Source organism: Notothenia rossii (assembly GCF_949606895.1).
Source record: "Notothenia rossii genome assembly, chromosome: 2".
NCBI lineage: Eukaryota > Metazoa > Chordata > Actinopteri > Perciformes > Nototheniidae > Notothenia > Notothenia rossii.
This window is the reverse complement of record NC_136904.1, coordinates 41,820,675-41,827,385: the sequence shown is the minus strand read 5'-3', so window position 1 is coordinate 41,827,385 and position 6,711 is coordinate 41,820,675.

Genomic DNA, 6,711 nt, shown 5'->3' with positions numbered 1-6,711 from the left:
GTGATCACAGTCCACGTCATGTAAAGACCTGCAAATGTATGTTGATATTTTTTAACTTGCAACAACAAAACACAGACTTATGATATTCTTTACAAAAAAAAGTTTGCAAACAAAATACAATGCATATTTAGAGTATATAAGCGCAACATCACCTCCTGTTTCAGCCTCATCTGAGCACACATTACGCCCTAACCTCCTTCTCTGCTCCCTTTCACTGATCTGCCTTTGCTTTCCTCTTTCTCCCCCCCCGCTCCCTCTCTTCTCTCCTCCCCTGTGCCCATCTGCGAGGCGATCAAATCATCGTATGGAGAAATCCTGGTGATCCTAGAGGGCCAGGCAGAAAGGTCAGGGAGAGAGTCTGTAAAATGGATGAAGCCTAATGATTAGCTCAACCTTTACCTAATCAATAATCATTTATCCAACAATATCACCAGCAGCCATAGCCCCATTTGCCATTAACCTCGGTGCTGAGCGGAGAGGCAGTATTGTTTCCTCTGGCAGCTTTACGGCGCTCAGATGAGTGGTAGGGGGCCGGGATGGAAGCTTAAGGTTGAATCTCGATGGCTCCGATGCTATTAAGGGACTGCAGGTATTTTAGCGTTACAGTGTCATATAATTACCCTTTTGAATGATTGACTGTGACACCGGCTGCAGGAACGCTAGAACAGGCAGGCTTTTTATTAAAGGGTTTGATGATAAAAAGGTGTCTTACGTACATGGTCCTAATTAATGGCTATTGAAATCATGTTCGAAAATACATAATCATTTGCTACTTTCAAACTAAAATGTCACACCTTCAGAAGCTCAATTTTCTCTAAAGAAAACTAAGAAAACAAATCACATTTGTGCATTTAATTCAGCTTTTATCGCTTTTACAGCTCAAAAAAAAGAAGCTATTCTGCGACATCTCTCCATACACACTCCCATTATTTATTTCCCACACACACACACACCCAAACCCACACGCACACATGCAGCGGCGGCTGTCTCCTCTGTGTCTCTCCGTGATGCCATCTTCATCATAACCTCTCCCCCTTTATTGCCTTTAATGACTCCCCCTCTCCTTTCATTAATTCTTTATCGATTCTCCCTGACGTTGCCTGAATTATTTTCCAATTACGGCAAATAAAAGAAAACGAAAATCCATTGCAAATACATGCCTGCATGTGTGTGTGTGTGTGTGTGTGTGTGTGTGTGTGTGTGTGTGTGTGTGTGTGTGTGTGTGTGTGTGTGTGTGTGTGTGTGTGTGTGTGTGTGTGTGTGTGTGTGTGTGTGTGTGTGTGTGTGTGTGTGTGTGTGTGTGTGTAGCTGCAATAACATTTAACTCTGCATAAGACAGTATACATGTACCTTCACATATATCTACAAGTTTTTATAGTTATTTTTGAGGTGCATGTAGGAACTCGTAGCATTTTTCATGTGTTTTCATACAAACACTGTCCCACACACACACACACACACACACACACACACACACACACACACACACACACACACACACACACACACACACACACACACATACACACACATACAGTACACACACACACATACACACACACAAGGCGGAATGACTGCTGCAGAGAAAAGAGTGGTAAAAGGTCACAGGAAGCTAATGGTTCCGGCTATCTTACATGGAATAAGTTCAGACACTTTGGACAGGTGTGTGTGAGTCACAGAGGAGAAGGGGGCTGAACGTGAGTGGAAAAAAACACACAGAGAATTCACAAGGGCAAACAAACACACAGATACATACTGCGCGTAAAATGTAGCAACTACGGAAACTCCAGAATGTTTTAATATGCTGTTTTGAATGATGCTCCCGATACCGGTCCAAGAATTAGCCTCGGAGGTCCGTCAGATGGCTCCAGTTAATACCCACAGGTCATTAATTACAACAATTATTCACCTTCATATCGCAGACACATATCGACTCTTGTTTTGTCTGATAACGCGCCCGAAAGGCTCGATGGGAAAATAAAGTGAGCGTATTAAGCATGTGCATGTTTTTGCGAGACATGGAAATAGATTTCTTACCTGCATGGGAATCTTGAATTGTTTATTATGTGCTTGCCCCTCTCTGTTGTCCAATTAGATCGTATTACTCTGAGGCCGTGTCAGACAAAGTGATGGTTAATTATATAAAAACATGATTCAAATACACAATGCGCAAGGTTTTTCGCCATCAGTCACATGCCTTAGAAATGAGCAGGATATGAAATGATCTTCCATGATGCACTGCTGTTTGCAAATGAGAGCCATGTGTATACAGTTTGGGCAGCAGCATCAATTCTGACCTCTTGCTTCAAACTGCATGTCCGCTGCCTTTGCACGGCTTCTTCATGTTTTCCTGAAAGGGATGGGAGGGTTCCTTTAAAAGTGTCATCTGTTACAATGACTAATACCTTTAAAGAAAATGTAATCAGTAACCTACAGTAATCTGAGTATCAAAATATAAAAGTCATGTGACCTGATTACTTTCCATTACTTTTGGTTTGCCTCAACATTAAATGAAATGCAAATGAATTAAAGAGAAAGAAATATCGATAATTTGTTTTTAATTAAGTGTATTACAACAGAACAATGTGACCTTAGAAAAGAAGAAACAAAGACATTAATATAACAAATGTGTCCTCTTAAATTAAAGACAGAATAGTGGAAGATAATTAAAAATGTTTTAGTTGAATATATGAATTAAAAACAAACAGTATTTTTGTTTTTAGAAAACTACTGCATTAAAAAAAGATAATAAGTAATAAGTAGAATATAAGTAGCAAAAATGCAAATCAAAAAGAAAATTCAGGCAATATGTCTTCACTGAAAAAACTGAAACGTTGACTATTATTAAATGTTTTATGTCAACAGATTTGCATAACTGTATTACTGTAGGTTGAACCTAGTATTATTTATTTGAAATCTACTACATTTCTTTAAAGTCAATGCTTCAGTTTTTTCACATACATTGATCGTCATTGATTCATTGTAATCCTGTAAGTAATCCATGTTTTTTTTACATTTACTTTTTTTGTGTCCTGATTACGTTCAGTAATCCCGTTACATGTTATCTATTGCTGCCCAAGCCTGGTCCCTGAGTGTGTGTTTGTGTGTGTGTGTCTGACCTCTCCCGACCTCTCTCTTCCATCCCCTCCTCTGAGAGTGTGTGATATACAGAGCTCAAATTGTCAGGTCTGGCCCCCACATTCATCGCACCGACCGGCCTACCAACACTGTGTCACTTTAACAACCGCAAATGATCACCGCGCAATGGAGATCTCGGCTTCACAGCGCCGCTACGCGAATATAGATACATTTCCTTCAATAAATTGCCCCCTTCCTCCCAACAGCACTGCACAACTACACAACTCACTACCTGTCCTCGAACCCCCCCCCTTCCTCACATTCACTGCTCTCTGACTGACGTTTTTACCACAACATTATTGCGTCTGCTTCCAGATGGGAGAGTCATCGCTGCACCAAATGTAGCTAAAGTAAGCGGCTAAAGAGGGGGGGGGGGGGCGCTCAGTGTCATTCGACCGGGGTTGTTGATTCTGAGCGGGATCAGAGCGGGTTTCCCATAAAGTCGGCGACAGAGGATGAAGCACAAGGAGGACAGTATGTCTGGTCACTGGGGACGGTTTCACGGCGTCTGTTCTTACTTCATCTCTGCTCATCACAAGAAAATAAAAAAAACTCCTTGTTTGGTTTTATAATAATTGCCATGACTGAAATAAAAAAGTAGTTTTTGGAATAACGGAAGCTCCATAAAAAACATGGTATCTGTTATGATACTGTTAAACATGGCAGTCAAGTCATTTATAAGATTCTTATCATATTGTAGAGCAATGTTAAAGCTACATTTAGAACCAAACATGAAAAAAAAAAAACCTGGATATGGGAGAAAGCATATAACGTTTTTTAGTTATGGGTAACATTTTGGGGCTTTGTCATAACAGTGGTCATTAAAACACAATTGTTCAACCAAACACATATGCTATAATGCTAGCAAGACTGTCAAGTGTTAGCTAATACATTCAGGCATACCTAAATACTCACAGCTGCACATTAATGATTTATATATTACCAGTTGCTCAAATAACAATTGAAATGTTGTTGTGACCTTAGACCTTCGCCAAGGCCAATGGCTTCCCCAACTCGGGAAATGGGACAGTCCGAAGTTGCATAGTAACATTGATGATACAAAGAAGATGGGGGAGTCATTGCTGCACCAAATGCAGCTAAAGTAAGCGGCTAAAGGGGGGGGGGGGGGGGAGCTCGGTGTCATCCGACCGGGGTTATTGATTCCGAGTTGGATCAGAGCGTGTTTCCCATAAAGTCTGCGACAGAGGACGGAGCACAAAGAGGACGATAATACTTATGGTGACCGGGGATGATTTTCTTTTCACAACATCTGTTCTTGCTTATCTTTGCTCAGGCTGCAAGCTGCTTCACTCTGCACAAATGCCTCCGATCCTTTTGGAGTGTTTCCAAAGAGGATGTGTTTCATTTTGTTCCTTTAGTGGCTGCATGGACACGACAATAAAGTTTGAGTGAAATCAAATGCATTCTGCAAGAGTCTTCTTCACATTTTCTCTTGAATAACAACTTGTAATCTAATTTCAAGTAACAGTGTCACTCATTATATAACTTGAAATAAGATAAATGTCCCTGAAATAAAGGGGATGACATTTGAGGGGGGAAATCAAAAAGCTACTTTTGAGGGAAAATAAAACATTTTGAGCATTTCTGGATTATTTAGTAACACGGCATTTCCTGATTCTGGTCAAATGTCGTTCAAAATTAGTTTTACCAGTTAATTTCAAGATCTCATTTAGCTAAATATCACAATAGCTCTCTTGTTCTATTGGGAGATTGTTTTACTTATTAAAAACAAAAACACCTTGTTTTCATAATTGTTTTACTTGTTTTTGGCAAAGTACAGAAACTGATAACCAAAAAGTGTTTTTAAAAAAAAGGCCATTACCAAACTGGACCATTAGATCCCAGCCTGCCATGTGGTTCATTTTTATATCAGCGCTAAACAAAAATAATTCCAACCACCCAATCGGATGCAGCCTAAATACTTCAGCATGGCCGTGCGAAGCGAGGCAGAGATCTTCTCCGGCGGACGGGATGCCACATAAGTGTTTCAGTGTGTCTCCATAGAAGTGCAGGCCAGCGCCGCTGAGGGCTCAGCCAGGACCGGGGGTTCAGCGTAATGAAAGGCAGATTGAAAAAGGCTCTTGATTGATTTCCTACATCTTGATTTGATATCCTGAATTAATTATTTGAACTTGAATAATATATAAAGGGGAAAATAAATGGAGAACACTCAGGGGAAAGGAGGAGAGGGTTTCATCGTAGCGGACAGAGTCGCTGCTCAGGCTGCTGCAGAGAAGCTGTATCTCTTGGTCCATCGTGCTCTGGAGGGAAGAGTGTGTGGTGCGCATGAATATGTGTGTGTGTGAGTGTGTTTTATGTGTAGCCAGCTGTGTGTGTGTGTGCATGTGTATAGCAGGAAAAGAACAGTTAAGTGGTTAACTCATTACAATATCAGTCAATGTTCTCAATATGATTCCAGTTTGTAAGTATATATTCAGATAAGCAAAGCTCCATAATAAAATGATATTTGTTATGGAATAGATTGACTGTTATCATGTAGAGCAATGGTGATTGAGCTATATTTGGAAGCAAACTGAAAAAGAAAACCTAACTCTGAATATGGGAGATAAAAGATTTAAATGTATTGTAGTTATGGGTAAAATATTGTGACGGTTGTCCATTTGAACTCAAGTGTTCAATCAAGCACAGATGCTTAAATGCTAACAAGGCTATCCCATTTTGGATAATATATTCAGGCATTCGTAACTACATGATGCACCAATAAAAAAAATATTAACATTAACAATGGCTCAAATAACCATTTCAAAGTTGTTTGTCGTTCCGACTTTACATCTTGGCCAAGGCCAATGGGGATTGTCCAATCAGAAGTTCTATCAAAACATTGACTTTACAAAGAAGATATGTTGTTGGCCCATTTGATTTTAAGAACAGACAGACAACAAAAGAGAGCATAGATGTTCTAAATCTTCAGGAGTTGGTTGAGACCAAAATAGAGCTAAAAACGTGCTGAGTAGACTTCAGTTTGTCAGGTGAACACAAACTTCAAATATATAACGTGATAAAGCTCAGTTTCTTATGGATATAACCTATCAATGTTTGAAATAACAACATTAGGTGTTGATTAGTCAATGTTTTGTTTCGGCTTCTTCCAACGCATGATTACGGTAAATTGGTTTAAACTACATAAATATAATACAAAAAATACATGTATGTTTCATATTGGGACCTGAAAGTGTGTAATTTATCTTCAAGATATTTAAAATCTGATTTATTTTTGTGTCGGATTTAAAATAGAATAAATCATTGACTATACACTTTATTTGGAAACATTTTAAAATTGATAAAGAATATAAGTTAGTATCAGCCATAAATCACAAGCTTGTCCAGCTCATCCATCAGATTTTAAATCAGTATTTCTGGAAAACTATAATAAATTAATCCCACCATGGTTGACACCTGACCCTGGTTCTTGTCTACAAGAAAAATAAATATTCTAAAAAAGAGTATCATCCGCATAAAGCTCATTTCCCAGTGCAGGTGGCGAGCTCAGCTCATCCTGCTGCGGCATCACAGGGAGTATTAAACACTCCT